At 34.4% G+C, this 21,355-nt stretch overlaps 1 protein-coding gene and 1 pseudogene across 2 annotated transcripts in view; one reads left to right on the plus strand and one right to left on the minus strand.

Moving 5' to 3' along the window:
* The window catches only part of MARCHF1 (membrane associated ring-CH-type finger 1), a 548,248-nt gene that overhangs the window by 156,673 nt on the left and 370,220 nt on the right, over positions 1-21,355 (plus strand). The window contains 1 exon segment of the mRNA XM_081136454.1: positions 5,846-5,922. The gene's annotated coding sequence lies outside the window, so the exon portion shown is untranslated.
* LOC308556251 (tubulin alpha-1B chain pseudogene) lies at positions 11,235-12,849 on the minus strand (annotated as a pseudogene). The gene is made up of 2 exons: positions 12,780-12,849; positions 11,235-12,293 (listed from the first exon to the last, which is right to left on the minus strand). The product of its transcript is annotated as a tubulin alpha-1B chain pseudogene (transcript).

Below are 21,355 nucleotides of genomic sequence, written 5' to 3' on the forward strand. Positions count from 1 at the left end.
TACCACATGATCTCACTCATATGTGGAATGTAATAAACAAAATAAACTGCTGAACAAAATCGATCCAGAGACATAGAAGCATGGAACAGACTGAGGGATCTCAGAGGGAAGGTGGGGAGGGGGGAGAGGGTGGGAAGAGATTAATCAAAGAATTTATATGTTTATAAGCATAACCCATGGACACAGACACTGGTCTGGGGAAGGCCTGGAGGTGTGGTAGATGCTGGGTGAAGGGGGTCAATGGGGGTAAAAAGAGGACATCTGTAATATTTTCAACAATATTCAAATAAACAAACAATAAATAAAAGTGCTATTATCAAATTTTAAAATAAATTACATTTACAGTTATGAAAGACAAATTATATGTATCATGGGCAAGAGCGCCTCCTTCCCACTTTTTAATCACTACTATTCTATTGTAGAACACCAGGAAAAAACACACCCACAGAAGATCCACAATTCCAGACGGGCTAACATTTTGCTAATATAACAAGCTTCATCTCCTCTGCACCACCATTTCGCTTAGGAGCCATTGTGCCTTTTATTTGAGAAAAGTATTTAAAAATCATGATCTACACTCTTTATCTTCCCTTCCCTTCACTTCAGTTTCCTTCACTTTTTGAAGAACTCAGTTCAAAAGCCATTAGGTGGAAAGAGCGTAGGCATTTATACAGGCTGGGAGTTAGGCTGGGAGTTGGGCCGGGAGACAACAGAGCTGGGTGGTAAGAGTTCAAGAAGGCTGAAGAGGGAGCCTAGGTGTTGGGGTTTAGCCTAGTCCAAGGTATTGGTGTCTGAGTGAAGGGAGGGGTGACCGCATGAAGGGGGAAATCCCACGCTCAGTTTTGGACCCCAGTAGAGGGAAAAATCCACTAGGGGAACTGGATTAGAGGAGATTGTGTGTGTTATTTTATTTTTTCGGAGGGGGTATCTCTAGTGCAGAATTGGATTACTGGATTAATGTGTAAATCCATTAACAATTTTGTGGGGTATTGCAGAGACTCTACCATTCTGAGTTCTTACCAGCATGTGTGTCTGTGCATAAACTGTTCATCTACAGTTTTTTCAATGTGTGTTCTCAATATTCCTGTTATTTTTGCCAACTTGACAGATAAGAAATAGTATCTCAGGGTACTTTTAAGTTGTATCATTTTTATTATGAGTGCATGAGCATCATTTCATGTATGTAAAGGTAATTTTTTTGTATCTTGAGAATTTTCTTTCATACTTTTTGGGCATTTCTATTGGACTTTAAGTTTATTTCTCCTTAATTTGAAAGAGTGTGGTCAATATTCATAGCTGTTTGTCTAAGAGCTTATAATTTGCCTTTCGAATTTGCTTATGGTACATTTTGTCATTTAAAAAATATGTCAATGTATCTGTATTTAGAATTATAAGTGACTATATCTGTAGTTTCTTTTGTTTCTGGATTTATATCATTGTTAGAAAATCTTACCTCCAGATTATAAAGCATTAACTTATGTTTTCTTCTGGTGCATATATTTATTCACTTTTTAAATATTTAAATGCCTCAGATATCTGTTCTCCCTTTTTTGTGAGAATGTTTAAGTTCTACTCTTTTAACAATTTTCAGTTATACAATACAGTGTTATGAACTGTAGACACCATGGTATACTTTAGATCTTACTCATCTTAGAAATGGAAGTTTGTACCCTTTCACCAGTCTTTCCTTCACTTAAAGTTAGTCTTCATTAAAGCCTGTTGTGTCTTAAGAACTTAATTGTCATTCTGAGCCTGCAGTGCAGTGTGAGTTACAATGACTTTTGGGTGAGGTGTTTATATTTTACATGATATGTATGTATCTATCAATTCGTATTCATAATATTCTTATGAGTAGATGCTGAATGACAAAAACCTTTTCAACACTTAGGATGCTCATAAAATTTATCTTTATAAATCTATTTATATGATGAATTTTTAAAATGACTTTTCTATTATCGAACTATTCTTGTTTTCCTGGAGTAAGTCTCACTTTGTAATGATGTGATAAGATTTCTTTTTATTTTATATCTTATTTTATTTTAAAATATATTTTTATTAATTTCAGAGAGAGGAAGGGAGAGGGAGAGAGATATAGAAACATCAGTGATGAGAGGGAATCCATGGTCTGCCTCCTGCATGCCCCCTACTGGAAATCAAGCCTGCTACCCGGGCATGTGCCCAGACTGGGAATCGAACCGTGACCTCCAGGTTCATGGGTGGACAATCAAACACTTAGCCACACCAGCCAGGTGATGTGATAAGTTTTTAAATGTGGAGTTGGATTCTATTTGTTATATTTTACTTATGAATTTTTTCATGAATAGGCATATAGATTGATCTGTAGTTTTCTTATGTAATTTTATCAAGCTTTAGTACCTATTATTTTCATTTTAAGAAATAATTTAGAAATGTTTCTTTGTATAGTCTCAGGAACAACTTAAATAGTATTGGCATTATTAGGTCTTTGGAGATTTAATTGACTACATTAATGAAAATATCTGAGCCTGATTCTTTTGTCTACGGTATTTGTTTTATAACTTCTATAGAAATGGGTCTATTTAAGCTTTTTTCTCTGCTGTGGCCAATTTTTGTAAAATAACAAAACAATATAATTTGATATAATATATAGCTTGTATTGGAAAGAAACAGAAAATTTTAACATAACATTTAACTTCTCTATTGACCAAATTTTCCAACTAAAAATAAGCAGTCCTTGTGATATAAGGGATGAACCTTTATTCAGTAATCTCTAATTTAAGCCTATGTTAATATTTACTTTAGCTTATTAATGATTAATGAATAACCCATAATGATTTGTATCATAATGAAAACACCTTATAGACTTAAGTAGGGAACTCAACAATACATTTATGTTGAAGTAAACAAAACACACGTGAACTATAATAACTATATTAAAAATAGCCAGTGCATTAACAACCATGAGAGATTTTTATTTTATGAATATATATTGTATATATATGTACATACATATAATGGTAGATAGATTAGATAAATAGGTAGGTAGGTAAAATAGAAATAGAAAGATTGATGGTTATATCAGTTTGAAGCCCAGCTGCTCGTTTAGAAGCACAGATTTTCATACATGTTATTATATCACTATTTTTTGATTATCAAATTTTTTTTTTTTTTTGGTTAATCCTTACCCAAGAGTATATTTTCCATTGATTTTTTTTTTTTTTTTTTTTTTTTTAGAGTGCGGGGGAGAGAGGGAGAGGAGAGAGAGAGAGAGAGAGAAACATCGATGTGAGAGAGACACATCAATTGGTTGCTCTCCACACGCACCCCGACCGGGACTGGGGATTGAACCTGCAACCAAGTTACACACCCATGACTGGGAATTGAACTATGAGACCCTTCTGTATGTGGGCCCACGCTCTAACCACTGAGAAACTCTGGTTAGGGCTGATTATCAGATCTTTATCAAACTTGTTCATCCACTGAAAATCCAAGTGGAATGACATATATTAACTCCTATTATAACAATTTATCCCCCTTACTGGAAGTCTGTCATAATAAATATGCAAATTATCTATTTTTGAATTAAACAATTGTTAATAAAAATATAAAAGTATGCTTGAAATGAGTGGGGCAACCTTGGATGTGGCATGCTCAGTCTGAATAGTCAAATCTGTCCAGCATGTTTAGTGAAATAATAATTTTACCTTTAACTTACATTTTTATCTTTGCAAAAGAATCTGCAATAGTCATGGGGGCGTGGTTTCAAAGGTAAATCACATGTCTAATCATTATGTACCATCTGTTGACTAAACCTTGACATCCTCCCACTTCTGCCCAAATACTTTTTTTGGGATATGCTTGTCGATACAATTCTGCATTCAATTAATTCTCTCTCAGGATTCAACTCAGCCACTTACAAAGGTAATTTTCATACCCACCTCACCAAATGTTCAAATATATAAGAATCCCAGTGGTGACTACAGTTTAGTCTCAAACTCCCTCATTTCCCCAGGTACATACCTCTTTATGTAAGCTTTGTTCTTTCCTTTCTTCCGTTCCTCCCTCCCTCCTCCTCTCCCTCTCTTCTTTCCTTTAATTGTCTCTCACGCCATATTACACAAAAGGAAGTAAATGTTGGGCCGGCATATATGAAGAGAGAAAACATTTGGCTTATTAAGCTTTCAAAAGGCCCGCTGGAGAACCTAAAATGAATGAAGCAGTAGAATGCATAATACTAATTACATAACTTCTGCACACTGTGTTAGGGTTTCTGTTTATTTTCATTATGCTAGTAGGTTCATTGATATTTTACAATACTTTGTAATTGGAACTTAGATTTTAATATCTAACATGTATTTAAAATATATAATCTGTAAAAATGAGATCCTTTGAACGATGAAAAGTTTTCATTTTAATTTAAGCAAAATTGAAGGTAGCCGTAATTAAAGCTGGATGACAGTAGTTGGACTATTCTGAGCCAAAGAAGGGTAGCATTTTTTCATTTGTAAAAGAAGTCATTTGCAATTGTTGATGGATATTTGATTCCTAATACAATGCTTATTTTGGGTATTTGAAAATGCACAATTTATAAAAAAATGTTTAATGACAGTAGAAATAACAATGACCTATTTTAAAAATTGCATTGATAATAATTTAAAGATTAATGGAAATTTTCATAGGTCTATACAATGCATTTTTCTCTCGTGGAAACATTTTTGTTGTCATTATTGTTATTTCTCTAACTGATTTTTCTGATTTTCAAATCGTCGTATGTAGTTTTTATTTAATTTTTCTACCATATATGATCACAATCTGTTTCCAGTGGCTGCTGTTGACTTTTTAAATCAACTTATGAGTTCTATAGACAAACTTACTTTAAACAACCTCTGCTTTAGGGCCATGCACACAGATTCTACAAATGGATCCAACTCTGATATGAAAATGTCATTTTTTATCTACAACTATAATATTACTCTATACATTCTTTGAAAAATTATCAATAATATTGTCTATTAGTACAGTTTGTTAAAATGCCATCTGTGACCTTTCTTTATGTAAAAAGAACATGGGGAGTTTTTAAGAGATTCATGTCAGCTCGTAGAATGGACATGAGCATTCTTAGCCCTTTGAACCAAACATAGGCAATTCAACATTATAGGCTTGTTTGCCTTTTATTGGAGTGGATCCTAAAACAAAGAAGGGGTGGAATAGTTGGTTCTGTTCTCTTCATGGGGATATGAGAGGCAGTGAAGCATGTGGCTTGTGAATATTTTGTCTTGATGTGTTGCTTAGAACGTACAGGGATCCCAAAGTGAAGCTCCTGCTCTTCACACAAAGTGTTTTTTGTTTATCCTTCAAGTGTGTCATCTTTTTATTCATCCTCATTAAGTTTAAAATATTCTGTCAGTTTCAGACTGTGTCATCATGAAATCACTGTATCAAGCTGGGGCCAGATATTCTAGTTTGATTTTTAGTTTGCCCTCTGTCTTTGGAGCTATTGTTGGGTGTCTTAGCTGCTCAGTCACACGTAAAGGGCACAAACCACCTTGTCTGTCTTATGCCAGAAGAGATCATTTTGAACTTTTTTGTTAGGAAATAAAATTTCAGTTGAGTCATTCATAATATAGTGATGTATTTAGGTATTTCAAACTGTATAGAAATTGGTATAAATTCTTTCACATGATCTGAATATTGGCACAATTGACATTAGGGGCATTCCCATTTATATTATAGTTTAAAGACTATTTAGGTAGATCCACAGTTTGTACAATATTTATGTGGTCTTTCCATTACACAAAATTCATTTTCTTATAGTTGATTTTTTAATGTTCAACCTTTTATTTACTTATTTTTATTTTCTTTTTAGGAAATGTATTCAAGAAGAATTCTGACAGAATATACTCAGTTGTCCTGATGTGATTAAACAAGACACTGCTGTATTTTGTAAGTTCATTTATTTTTATCTAAATAAAGATTTTATGCTGCAGAGAACCACTTTTTTTCCATTTGGAATTAGAGTAGAATTTTGCTTTAATGGAAGACTTATTTTATTTTTTTTCTAGCTTTCTTTACCTAAATTTTATTTAATTTCAATGAATACTGAAAAACAGTTCTTTTTTATATGAACTCTGTTTCCTTCTGCCTATTAACCAATATTTTAATGACTTGAGATAACAACTTTATCAGTTGATGAGCTAGTTAATGGGGCAGTGCTATTGGTAATACTGATTTTGCTTGGATAAATATATTGGTAATTATAGTGTCCTTCATTTCAATGAACAAATATATTCAATTTTATCTGTAGTAATTACCATATGTGGTCTCATGAAGGTAACTAATTCTGACCATCTTTAGGAGACATATTGATTTTATATTGTTACTAATACTTGGATTTTACATTCAAGAATTATAATATTCATCTTGATGAGATCTGATTTGATGTACTGGAATCTAATACTCATTTATTTCACATGGTGCAAAGCAAACAAACAAAGGCTGTTGTTTAGAGTCATGAATGACAGTAAATTGAATGTTTCTTGCCCCTTCAAATTTATAACCCCTCTGATTATCTCAAAGTTGAGAAATTTTGCTATTTCAGTTTTTAAAGCACAGTGTAAAGCAAATAGATTTTCCATCTTTTGCAAGCTGCCTTCTGATATTGACATAAAATAGTTCCTTTGACTCTAATTAGACTTCTGTGCCACACCCAATAGATTGAGAGAATGGAATACATGTCCTCTATTTTGACATTTGCAATTTTTTCTTGCTTTTTATTGTATATCCTCTCTCTTTCTCTCTTTCCCACCCCACCCCCCCCTACCTTTTTGCTTTTCATTCAAGCAGACTACTTCCATAAAGCAAGAGAAAAAAAGTATGCTATGTCTCCCAATTATAAATGGATGGGAGATTAATTAGATGAAAAAGATATAGCTATAGATCTGTAATCAGTGGCACAGTAGCCATTTCAAGTGCTCTTTATCAGAGGTGTTTTGTTACCATAGTATTATTGAACAACTTAATTAGTGCTGAGTAAGGTAACGTGAAGAGCACACTTAAAGGTTACAGCAGATTTTAGAAATCTGTATAGTAACGTGGAGGGCATAAATTAGATTTAAAAAAGACCTTAAAATTGGAGGAAAATTACATTAAAGAAACGAGGGAAATTTTATAAAGACAAATATTAACATACCTCATGAAGGATAAACATAAAGGTTATGTAGAAGATTAACAAAAAAAACCTTCATCTTAAATTTAAACCATGTCACAGCAATTCCATTTTTTCCAAATTATCCATTTAAATTATTATTTTTCTTCATGGAAACCATGGAGTTTTCCCCCCTAAAATATTGTGTTTAATAAAAATTGCCAGTTCTCTATTTTTAATTAAATAAGGATTTATCTACATGTGTATTTCTTAAATTCCAATTTTTGGATAATTGAATAACAACAGCTTTAAAATAACTTTATACACTTTTTAAAAATATGTTTTTATTGATATTTAGAGAGATTAAGGGAGAGGGATAGAGAGAGAGAAACATCCATGAGAGAGAAACACCATCGACCAGCTGCCTCCTGCACACCCCCTGCTGGGGATCGAGCCCAAAACCCAGGCATGTGCCCTGACTGGGAATTGAACTGGTGACCTCTTGGTTCATGGGTTGATGTTTAACCACTGAGCCACACCAGCTGGGCAACTTTATACAATTTTATATTAATAGGAAACATTTATTGAATATTTACAATGTGTTAAGTCCTATGTATGAAAAATGGAAAAGAAATTTGGTGTTGAAGAAGACCCATGATGAATATACATTTTCTATTAGTATTTCACAGAAGTCTTCTTTTCCCCCATTACTATTATCAATCCCTCAGGTCTAAGAAATCCAAGTTGGGAATCATAGAGGTATTATTAGGATTTAGGCTAGTAGAAAGCAAGAAAGAAATTTAAGAACCAGGAACAAATGTGTTCTTGGCTTTGGTCACACTCCTCTTGTTGACTCTGAGCACTTGTGTTCTATTCAGCTAATGAGGAATCTGGGATACAAGGAGGTACAGGAGAGAAATACAGTTTGTGATTGAAATTTCTCAGCAATAGTGTCTCTGATAAAAATTTAAAGGAAGTAGAATAATTCTATTGGAAGAAGGAAACAGTGAAATAACTGAATATTATTCTTCACATATGCGAAGTGACCTTATAGCAAAGGCAACTAAATTTTGTAGTGACTAAAAAAACCCCTGTAGTATAATAAACCTGGACTATTATCAGTAAAGGTTTTCATGCTGTGAGAATTTTTAAGCACTAAAGTAACTGCAGATAGAACTTTGAAAATCCTTTAATTTGAAAGATTTTTAAGAAACAAAGCTGATACTATCTTGCATGGACTGTCTGAGAGAAAAGTGCTCATTGATCCAAAATGAATTCTTTCAAACCCAGTTACTGTTTTACATTCTGTCATAGGTTATTAGCTTCAATCAACATTGGCTTTGCTCTCCTGAGACCATACAGAGGAGAAAGTTAACAGGTTTAGCAAAGCATCTGTTCAGCTATGGTCCCAGCTGAATAACTGTCCAGTCCCTAATGGAGGATTAGTACAGTTTTCTCTAAGGGTGTAAAGCACCATCAAAGTAGACCCTCTGCATTTGGAATGAGAACATCCCTGGGAGATACATACGCTATATCATTGGCTGAAATTCATCTACACAAATATTTAATGAGCACATTAAAAAAAATCACAGCTTTTTGCTGTCCATTATTGATATTCCCTTAATAAAGGATGACACTTGGTGTGCTTTCAATAGATGTTATTTTTCTGGTATTTTAGACAATGAATAATTTCAGCCTAGAAGTCATTCTGTCTTCTGGCATATAATGCTTTTTTTATTTTTCTATATAGGCTTTCTTTTCCCATAAATTCAGTAGAGATGAAATCAGCATTACATTTTTTCAAGTTTTTTTTTTTTTTTTTTTTTTAATTTAAGGGATTTAATCATGTATATTTGTGCTAAGAGCTTTGGAGGAATAAAAGTACAAAATATTACTGCTTTAAATTGCTTCTATAATCTCATTGTGGAGAAAATATCAGTTATATAAAAATTAAATATAGGGTTAAGGCCAGTAAAAAAATGCAGACAGTATTATAACTCTCTGACCTCCCATATCTTAAGTCTATTCTTTGTATGCCACGTACATAGTCAAAGAGATGTAGGGGAGAAAGAACAATGAATGGATGAAGTGCTACATTTATTCAGAGAATCAGTGTAATTAAAATTGAGAAATGAAATATAGATAAAACTTAGGTGGATTCTAACGGACTGCTGTCACAGATGGGATAGTCAGGCTTGACTTTAGAATTTGCTTAGGATGTGATAGTACATTCCAGCTTCAGAGGTACTGGAAAAAGACTTTTATGAAGTGAATAGTGGGAAGCTAAGCTGAGTAGATGAGGTTTGTGTAAATCATGAAAGGCCCTGTTTCCATGCTGGGTAACCTATACTTTATCCAGTGGGAAGCAGTCACGAGAGACATTTCAGTGCAATTCTCTCCTATATATTCCTGAGAAACTGATATAGGGGGAAAGGGTGAAAAATATAAAAAAGATGATGCCATACTTCTAACTCTGAATAAGCAGGGAAATGTGGACATGTGAAAATTAAGAATTTGGAGTGGAGGGAGCATTTTTTTAAGTGAATAATAAATGCATTGAGATCTTTCAGTTTTGAAATATTCTCAAGTTATTTTCCATGAGTTTCTTATCTCTACTTATATTTTCATCTCAGCCCTATTCCTTTTGTTGTTGTTTTTTTTTAAATATTATTGCATTTTTTATCATAAGACAAGTGGTCATTTGTATTTATTTTCATCTTATATTGTCCCTGTATCTCTAGTTTACCTAAAAGGGAATTTTTAACTGAATAAACAGGGGTTCTTGAAATGTTGAAAGAAATAGTAATTCATTTTGGGGTAGCTTTTACCCATATAAAGTCCAGAGTTGACATTCAAGAGTACTTGTTTCCTTCATTAAAGATCAAACCATTTGTTTTATAACCATGAACATTTTGTAGCAACAAAATAGATTTGATTCTTTGTTTCATTTACAAATCTTCTTACTGTCCTAAAAGACAGACAGAAACTTGATTAGAAAGAGATGGCTATGAGGTGGTAGCCTAGACATTTCAATTGTTGCTTTGCTCAGGTCCTAGCAGGCATCTACTTATGATGTGGCCAGAAATAACTTATACATTCTCTAAAGAAGATAAAACGATGCTTGTTCTGAAATTTTAAAAAAATATTTAGCTATTTATGCAATATTTGTAAAAATGCACATAGGATATATAAGAGAGAGTACTGCATGTGGCATAGATACCTACAGAAGTTGACATAAAAGAATGAAAATAACTTATTTTCCTAAGTGGCAGAGAAGAATAATTTAGAATAAAAATGTTTCTTAGGAATTTTCAAGAGTATTATGAAGATCAGTGAGAGCAATCAGCTGTGATAGACTATAATTAATAACAATTACTTCAGTAATACAAACTAATATCTCATAATCTGTTTTTAGATACTCTTTTATCATTTTGTTTTTAGCATATTTTACAATGTATTTTTAATGTTGTTAAATATTATCTAAACTAAATGGCATTTGTGATAATTGACAAGAAAAATACAAACTATGAGCCAAAACCCACTGATAAATATGAATGTCATGAGCCAGGGACAAAACTGGACAAGAGATGGTTATATCAAAACAAAATAAAACATAACAAACGTGTTGGGGAAAATTACTGCATTTTGGTATAGAGTTTTGAGTTGATTAGGCTCACCTGTCTAGAAGGACAACTGTTCATCAAGAGAAAGGTTGTCCTCCCTTATGTCTTATGAGGGTGCTTATACATTTGAATAACATGATGGCATGTATTCTCAATAGAAACAGAATATATGGGGTATATCTTCCATATTTTGTCTTCCATGGTTGTTTGTTGTATCAGCCTTTGAAAGACACCTTGAACAAAACTTAAATGCAATTACACAAGGAAATGAAGTGATTATGGCAGCTTTCTGATTATTTATTTCTCAAAGCCTTTACTTTGAGACATGAGGAGAAAATCTTATAGGCACACATGGAAATGACAGACGTGATCACAGATAAAAGCAAAGACAATCTAACCAGAAAGCTTTAATACCTGTCAGCTGTTGAACCTGAAGTTCTGAGTATGACATGTTGCAGGGCTGAAAGAAATGGTAGTTAGTATTCCTCTCATTCTTCCTCACCAGAATCCACACCATCTTCCTCATAATCTTTCTCAAGGGTAGCCATGTCCTCACGGGCCTCAGAAAACTCCTTCCTCCATGCTCTTACCCACGTACCAGTGGACAAAGGCCCACTTAACATACATTAGGTCAAACTTGTGGTCCAGGCGAGCCTGGGCCTCAGCAGTAGCTGTGGTGTTGCTCAGTATGTACACAGCTCACTGTACATTGGCCAGATCTCCACCAGGTACCACAGTGGGTGATTGGTAATTAATTCCAACTTTGAAGCCAGTGGGACACCAGTCCACAAACTGGATGCTGTGCTTGGTCTTGATGGTAACAGTGGCAGCACCGACATCTTTGGGAATCACATCACTTTGGTACAACAGGCAGCAAGCCATGTATTTACCATGACAAAGTTCACAATTTACCATCTGGTTGGCTTTCTCAAAGCCTGCATTGGTGATCTCTGCAACAGAAACCTATTCCTAGTGAGCTTTCTCAGCAGAGATAACAGGGGCATATGTGGCCAGAGGGAAGTGGGTGCAGGAATAGGGCACCAGGTTGGTCTGCAGTTCGGTGAGATCAACACTCAAGGCTTCATGAAACCTGAAGGAAGCGGTGATGGAGCACACAATTGGGCTAATTAGGTGATTAAAGTTAGTGTAGGTTGGAGCTCAATATCGATGTTTCTATGATAGATGTTGTAGATGGACTCGTTGTCAACCATGAAGGCACAATCAGAGTGCTCCAGGGTGGAGTGCGTCATGAGGATAGAGCTGTAGGGCTCAACTATGGCTCAACTAAACCTGGGGGGCTGGGTAAATGAAGAACTCCAGCTTGGACTTCTTGCCATAATCGACAGAGAACCCTTCTATCAGCAGAGACATGAACCTGGAGCCACTTTCCCCACCAAAGCTGTGGAAAACCAAGAAGCCCTCAAAACCTATGCACTGGCCAGCCAGTTTCCAGATTTGGTCCAAGATGAGGTCAATGAACTCCTTGCCAATGGTGCGGTGCCCCTGTGGGCATAGTTTTAGGCAGCATCTTCCTTGCCTATGATGAGCTGCTCAGGAAGGAACTCTAAATGCTTAAAAGAGTGCTAAAAGGATATCTAAAAGTATTGTATGTCTTTGTCTTAAAGATTTTGACCAAAGATGTTAAAGATATACTATATGTTATCAACACAGTGAAACCTTAAGTTTCACTCTTAATGAGTTTAATTGATTGAAACTCCAATGTGATAAATCTGCTAGGTAAATATGGCTTCCAAGTAGAGCAATGAAAAATGTATGTGCATTTTTCATGTGCTTTTTAAAAAACAATTTATGTTCTATATTAGGGCATTATGGAAGTTTGTTATTTGTAGTAAAGCTCTTAACACCTCTAAAAAAAATGTCGACATGTAACATAAGTACAAATGAGTAAGTGTAAAAATTAGAAGTCTCTAAAAAGAAAATTCACAGTTCCCTTTCCATTAGAGATTCATTTATAGAATACAGATCAATATAGTGAGCATCAGTTCCCAAAATAAAAATTTTTTATCTATTACTTCTTGTGAGCTGCAGTAATGTTCCCTGCTGAGTTAGCAGGGAGACAGTCATTTCTTCTTCTTTGTTCATGATGACTATCAGTTGCATCCTTGGACATCCATAATAGAAAATACAACAAAATTAAAAGCATTAGGTTCTCCATTTTTATTGCTTTTAAAAAATATATGTACATATGTATACACACACATTCCTGATATAACTTCAGAATCAATGTTGACAGGATTTCTTTTTGAGTAATTTCTTTACTTAAAAAAGATTTTTTTAAAAAAACAACTCTAATTTGTTTTTCCAGCATAATTAACAACTGTGACTTTCTATTTCATTTGTCTTAACATTCACATTAATGAATTCACGTTTTGTCCTGCTCTGAACTTGATATTGAAAAAGAATTTATGCATCATTGCTTCTCAATATGCCTCAGGTAATTAGTCCTGTTACAGTAGTTTATACAATACTTACCTGAGAAAATGACAGACACCTTTGCAAGAAATAGAGCTTATCTCAAACTGATTTCGTTTCAGTGAGCATGTTATCAACATGGAAGCTGTTCTGACAAATATATAAATTTACAGATATTGAAAACAGTATTTTATATATAAACAGGCTTGATTGCATTGGTTTGATTGGATTGGGTTGGCTAGAGCATGAAAGTCAGACCTGCTATTTATGCTGCCAAGACTACTGGTCTCAAACTTTCTGTTGTATTTTGAAGAGAGGGTGAATCAAAGCATTGTTGGTGATGACAAATTCAGGCATTTGACTGTCGTTTGAGGATTCTCTACATAAATGCAACACTGGTCATATTTCAAATGCTAAATCTGCAAAAGGGAATCTTTTCTGCTTTGCAATAGTACAAAAAAAATTACATTATTGGGAGCCAAAAGGGAAATTTAGGCAATTTGTGTGGACTTTTCCTATGGTTAGAGTAGTTCCTCAGTGTTTTTAGTCTAAAGGCAAATGGCTCTGTGTCTACATGTATTACTCACTATGTTATGGTCAGACAAGAGTTAGGAACATAGATACTCAGCCTCAACCATTGCTATTACCACCCAAAAGTGTTTGAATTGGAAACCAGGTAGCTAGGGTCAAGAACTCCAACATTATTCCACCACTTTGGTATGTAGAAGATAGCCCATTATGCCAAATCTTCTAACACCATGTGGTCAATGATAAAAGCTAAAACTGTGGAGGGAAACTGAAATTTAGATCTTGACTCTGATAATTTCTCATTGAGTGGCCTAGGCCCTTAGGCCAAATACTTAGTCTCAGCCCAAGGGAATCTTTTGTAAAAGTTACTAAATCAAGATCAACATTTCTAAAACAGAAATCCTTTATTTTAGAAAATTTAGTAGGAAAGAAAACATAATTCTGACTTTACTTACTAACTGTATGACCTAAGATAATTTCCTTGTTTTTATGATCCTTAGTTTTTTCACCTGTGAAATGAGATAAATCACACCTCCCAGAAGAAACGATGCTGATGCAATGAGATAAACATACCAAAGTGTCTAAAATAGTCCTTAGTAATTGGTAAATGCTCAGTGATTTTTAGAGTCCCCTAAAGTTAGAGATTTTTCACTGTGTGAGGCCAATGGAGAATATATCACAGAAACTGAAATAGGTTTTTAATAAAAGTACCCAAAATCACATTCCTAGCTTAAAATAATCTAAAATGGCTAGTGGAAATAGAAGGTAAATGTACTACAAATGATTTCTATGTTTGCCTCTATTTTTGTGCCTTTAGGGTTTTTATTGAGGTGTTGAAAATTATTTTTATGGGTCCTTTTAAGTCTATTGTTTTGAGAAAGTGTAGAATCAGATTTTTTTAAATGTCATTGAAGTAAAAGTGGGTGGTGCTAGAATTTAACATTAAGACCACCAAAAACATTTGCTCACTTTAGTTATATAACCAGGAGCCTGTCTATACCAGACTACTGGATGCATCATACAGTTGGGGCAGATGCTGTGAAATTTACTATTTTATTTCATTTAAAACAACAACAATAGCATATACTTTTTGGAGTAATCTTTTTGCCTATTAAATCTATACTATTTTCTGTAGAGAGCAAGGTATTACCTTTGTCCAGCTGTTGTCCCTTCCCTCTTGCCCTTGTCACCAATTCCATGTTTCTTCTTTATGAGCCACGAATGGAGCCATCACACCAGCACATACTCTTAAAGAAAACATGTGACAAGATGAATCATTAGTATATAAATTTAATTTTGTATAACAATTGGTCCAAGAGAAGGCCAGCTGATTACTAAAAACAAAATAAAACAAAGCAAACAAACAAAAAAAACCTTTCAGCAACTTTTAAATTTCTTCTACATCCAACCTTGTCTGATTCTGTTTTCCACCCCATAGAGGTCATAGTTAAGACTTTTTCATCTCTTTACCAACCTGAGCTCCTCCCTTACTTTTCTGAGAAGAGGCAGTGGAAGCATCACATTGATGACTTATTTTGTCCTCTTATGGGACAGCAAAAATGCCATGTGCTCCAAGTGCAGGAAAGAAAGGCACAAAGTATAATAAATGGGAGCCCTTCCCTATCAAAACCATCATTTACAAGCCCTGGCTGGGTAGACCAGTTGGTTAGAGCATCATCCAGATTCCCACTATTGCTGTTGTTCTTTCCATCCCTGGTCAAGGCACATACAAGAAGCAACCAATTAATGCATAAATAAGTGGAACAACAAATTGATGCCTCTCTCTCCCTCTCTTTCTTTCAAACACACACACCAAAAACCCATTTCAGTATGTGACAAGAGATTTGAGATTTGGGGCAGAATAAGGGCAACGTGAGTTTTTAATGTCAGTCCTAATTGAAGTACTCCACATGGCTGGTGCTGATTTGTAGCAGCGATTTGTAAGGATGTGCTTCATTACGATCCTGTTTCTCCTCGGCTTAAAATGGATGGCAAGTCAGGATGAAGGCACCAAATTTGGCTAATTTCAGGAATGATCACATTGCTTGCTTCGTGGGTTTGAAAATGAGATACAATTTATGAATTGATCTATTTTTAACACATATATTTCTTTGTCATTATTCTGAACAAATGAAAGTGTATTATGATGGCCAGTTACTTGATGCTTTTGCAGATTAAAATCATTTTCTAAGCTGAAGCACAGATAATGTTTGTATGTATGCTTTCTAGGAAACACATGAATCTTTTTAATGAAGTGAAAATTTTACTATCCCTTTTTGCTTCTTTTTAAAAATGTCTTGTAAAATTGTCATGTTTTAGATTATAAACAAACTCAAAGACATGTAGAAGACCCAATTTTGAGGGTGGAGGCAGATTAGATGTACAGTAAAGGTTTTCATCTGTTGCTTCATTTCTCATTATGCAGATTTTTGGCAAATGATATAATGAGGTCTGTAAATTAATATATTTAAGCTGATGGCAATAAGAAATGTAGCAGCTGTCCCTAGCGTTCTTGAGAATAATTTACTTCACTAATACATAATTTTGTGCCTTGTGAAAAAGAGAGAAACTCTTGATTGCTGAAGGTGAAATGAGAAGACAGGCTTCACTGGAGAAAAACAAACTTGTGTTCTTTGGAGAATTTGACATTTCAGGGACTATGCATATGCAATAAGAAAAGGCTTTGGGGAAAGTAGCCTCCTGGGGCTGTTTTCATAATTTGGAAAACACTAATACATGAGTAAGTTGCCTCGCTCTGTTGGCAAGGTAGACAGATGACATGCACAGGGCATGGTGAGCAGACCTATGCACATTTGCCAGCCAGATGGTGTGAGACAGTTTATTAGCTCAGTGTTCTTAGATGATCTTAGATGATGTCTTCATTAGTTTTCTTAGTCAAGATGACAATTAGTCTAGTATTATTCTAGTGGTGCATTGGATAGAATGCACCCATATTGGGAAAAACCAAAGACTAAACATGCATGTAGGTAAAGGTCTAGTGACCCAATGTCCTAGTAGCTTATGAGAGAGAGGACCCAAGATCAGATTCCTGCATTGCTTTTTGTGTGTGCATTGTGTGTGTGTATCTGTGTGTATGTGTTTGTGTGTTTTCATGACTTCCAGACTATGCTAGGAAACCTTGTCATGTGAAAAGCATTTTTCCCATTTGTCACTAAACTAAGAGGAGACCTTGTGCTATGTTGTTAAGTGATGAGTAGAGGAGCATTCACAGAATATGTTTAAATTTCTCTATTCCCCTGGAGCTCCCAGGATTCTGAGAAGGTTCTCTTCCATGGTGGGCTCAGTTTGTATCTTTGAGCAAGGAAGAGCAATAAGTATTATTATTATTTTTTATTTAGGAAGGAATTGTCAGAAAAATATCTTATTTTACAAAAATCCTCCTTTACTAAGTTATTCCAAATAGTCATTGCATATTAAAACAGTGTTATTTCCCATAAAAAATTTAAATAAGATCAGTGAACAAAATCTGCTAGCTTAATTACATTTGTGTGCTATTTTGAATCAGAAACATACATGGTTTTGATGTTTTGATATGTAAATAATACTTCTTAACTTCAAGATATTTATCTAGTGTGGCATTCTTAAATTGTGAATTGCAAAATTTACCAATGATAATTAGTTGACCTTTTTCCAGCAATTTATATATATATATTTTTGTCAGTTTAACTGCAGTTAACTAAAGTGAGCCACAGGAACAGCCCCAAATCAAGAGAATTGGATTATGTGAGGGTGTGAACACTAAGGTATAGCTTATTGGGAGCTACCAATGTAATAGACTGCCACATTGATATTAATATATTGTGTTTATAACATTATCCACTCCTTCCATAATAAATTTGTAACATTAATATTATGGAAAATATGCTACTTAAAGTGCTAGTAAATACCTTTTTTAGGTGTGTTATGAAATTCTGTTTTATTTTAATAATGCTCAAATTATGACTACTGAAAAGTAGGTACATAGAAATAGAAAAGTAGATAAAACTGACCAAAAAGAAAAGACACAATAATTGTTTTACAAAGGAGAGTACATAATTAGCAAAGTTTCTAGACTAGAAGATTCATTGAATTGCTGTGTTGGAAACTCTTATTGTTTTATTAAATTAGAAGTTGTATGAGGCTTTACATTTATTCTCTATTCTGATAGTATTTTATTAGGTATCCATTTATAATGAACTGTACTAAAAATAAGAAGAAATGTTGTCTAGATAAATACATTTCAATAAAAAATATGCACATATTTATTAACATTGTAAAGAATAGAGTTTTTGTGGTGGAAGTTGGAGATGGTATAGGGACGATAAATGGTGATGGAAGGAAACTTGACTTGGGGTAGTGGACACACAATGCAATATACAGAAGATGTATCATAAAATTGTACCCCTGTAACCTATATAATTTTACTAGCCAGTGTCACCCCAATAAATTCAATAAAAAAGAATGGAGTCTCTGTAAGAGTCCTGGCTTTGGCAATTACTACAATTGTTGATTGCTTTATGATAAAGAAATATAATCACTGTGATCATTTCCATTTTCAAATTTCAGTTTGGCTGAAAATACAAACTTCTCTTTGGTTCAGTAATTTTTCCCATCTTTCTTAAAATAGTGGTCTTTCAAAAACTGTAAAATCATATATTTTCTTTTACAAAGAATATACAAGAAGAAAAATATTTGCCATATATAACACACAGTGTTAATATAATAATATAACATATATTTTACAATGGAGTAAAAAGTAAATACATAATGCAGTAGGAACATATATGAAAATATCAACAAGCAATTTACAGAGCAAGAAATGAAAAAGGCCCTCAATGCATAAACTCAGCCTCCTTAAAAATTACAGAAATGCAAATTAAAGTAATAATGGGACACAATTTTCTACCCATCAAATTAGCAAGGGTTTTCAGAAAAAAGACCCACATATTGGATGATGGGATTGCTAAAATGATTTCTAAATGTTAACACAGAATTCCATATCCAGAAATATATCTTAATAAAGAAGGTAATATAGTCATGTCAAATCTGCTCTTTAGCCAGTCCTGGCATTTTCAACTTTAGCTATGGTATCCATTTCTATAATTTCTATGTAGTTCTTTTTAAAAATGCTAGGTTATTTCTCATAGTTTCTGTTAACTCTGTTATTCTAAACATTGTCTCTTATTTTTTTAAACATGGTAAGCACAGTTGTTTTTTAATCTGTTTCTTTGAATTCTAATATTGAATGCATTTCCAAGGGTTTTTTTGGCTTCTTGTTTTCTCTAGTGGTTGTTCATTTTTCCTTATTTTTAATGTACTCAACTCTTTTTTTTCTTATGAGCTGCTACTTATTTATTTTCAAAGAAAATTATTTGTTGGAATTCTATGAGTCCTAAGATGAAAGCTGTCTTTTTTCAAAGAAATATTTGATCTCCCTCTGTCAAGTACAGAGTCACTTACTATGGCCTGTTAGCCTCCACCCCCACTTTGAGGGCACACCCTGGCCTTTCATGTTCTCTTTCACTTCCTTTCAATACATCAAAACAAAAACATATACAGCATGGTGACTATAGTTAATAATACTGCATTGCATATTTGAAAGTTGCTAAGAGATTTTAAAAGCTCTCCCCATACACATAAAATAATTGTAACTATGTGAGGTGATGGATGTGTTAACTAACCTTATTTGCTAATCATTTTGCAATATACATATTTTAAGAAGCGTACATTTAGTCAGTTTGGCAAATGCTCTCAGGACAAAATGAAGTTCCGGATTGCAATTAACCTTCTGGGTTTCAACTCTCACTTAATTAGATGCTAGCTAACTAGTACTGTACTGATGCTATGTAGCAATTAAAGTCCGCCAGCCACATTCAGAAGTAAGCATATATTGCTCCTGTTTCTGGAGTGGTCGGCGTGGCCACTCTGAGGGTCTAGGCGGGGCCTGTTCAGCCTGCAGAAGGTGGCCTCGGGCAGGCCTGGCGTGGTTTGATGCGCTTTTCACGCTTCTCGCTCCCTCCCTTCGCCGAAATAGGCGAGCCTGGGTGTGCCCTGGGGCCTGTCCCAGAGGCTGTGAGTGAGAAAGTCAAAAGACATCAAGCTCCTGCTTGCCGCACCCTTACCAACATCCCCTGGTCCAGAGCAAGCCACATGGGGAAGCTAGAGGTGGAGCGGGAGGTCACAACATGAGAAAGGGTGTGGACACAGTTTGGGTTGAAGAGTGGGGCTTTAAAAGCACAAAAATTAATACAATGATGCTATTAAGTAGCTTATTGTTTTTATATTTACCTAATAGTTTTGCTGTTTTCTTTGGTATAGATGGTTCAAATACAATAGCCCAACAGAACAGAGGCTGTTTTTATTGATTTATTTTTAACATTTGAGGTAAATGTATATATAGCACATAGAATGTCACAGTTACAAGCGGGTGAGTTTGACTAAACATGAATGTAAAACAGGGTGGCATTTATTTTGTTGTTACAATTAGCTCTAAGATGAATTTTTTTCTTATAATAATAATATAATGTATAGTTTTTAAAGTGAAGAACATATGAGCCATACTTTACTAAAACATCTAGAAGAAACCATTGCAGATAGATTTTTGAAAAACACCGGGGAAGATATAATCAGTCTGAGCATCAGGATTTTATTTTTTGAAATAATTTTCGATTCACAGAAGAATTCCATGTACACTTCATCTAGCTTCCCCTAATGTTAACATTTAATATCACCTTGGTACCTTTGTCAAAACTAAAACATTAATATTGGTACAAAACTAACTAAATTACACTTTATTTAGACCAATGGCAGCATCCAACCCAGGATGCCAAGTAGAGCTATTACTTATTTTTTTTAACTATTTGTTTTAAAATAATGACAGATTCATGGGAAGTTCCAAAGCTAGAAGTACCCGTCATCCTGTTTTCCTCAGTGGTTGCATCCTGCTTAGTTATAACACGGTGTCAAACCAGGAATCCAGCACTGGGCAGCGAGAGTGTATAGTTTTCTATCATCTTCTCATGTGGAGCTTTGTGGAACCACCACTACAGTCTACACACGTGTCCCACCAGCGTCAGGATCTCCCTCCAGCTACCCTTGTAGAGCCCCCCCCTCCAGCTGCTATCTCTCATTCCTGCCAACTACTCATCTCTTTGTCATCTCTGTAATTTTGTCGTTTCAAAAATATTGTATAAATGGGATCATATAATATGTAACCATTTGGGATTGACTTTTCTCAGCATGTGTCTGGAGATTCACCCAGGTTGTTGCATGTGTCAGCAGTTCGTATTTTTTGATGGTTATGTGGTATTCCATGGTCTGCTCATTGTTCCAGTTAAGGACATCTAGATGGTTTCCAGTTTTTGGCTATCCCAAATAAAGCTTCCATAAACATTCACTATTTTAAAAAGAAAGAAAGATAACGAGAGAGGACCATTTGTAGTATATATAACGTGGTTTCATTTCACTTCAAAATATACTGAGGAAAATTTTTAATGTCTATAAACACACCTCTACTAATAATTTTTAAGGACAACTTGTTTTTTAATTCTATTATTTACTGCAATTTATTCAGCCAAATACCTATTTTTAGACTGGTTGGCTCTACTTTTTCAATATTATAAATAACGCAGTAAGGAATATTCATATA

The sequence above is a fragment of the Miniopterus schreibersii genome, assembly GCF_964146895.1.
Source record: "Miniopterus schreibersii genome assembly, chromosome: 4".
Classification (NCBI taxonomy): domain Eukaryota; kingdom Metazoa; phylum Chordata; class Mammalia; order Chiroptera; family Miniopteridae; genus Miniopterus; species Miniopterus schreibersii.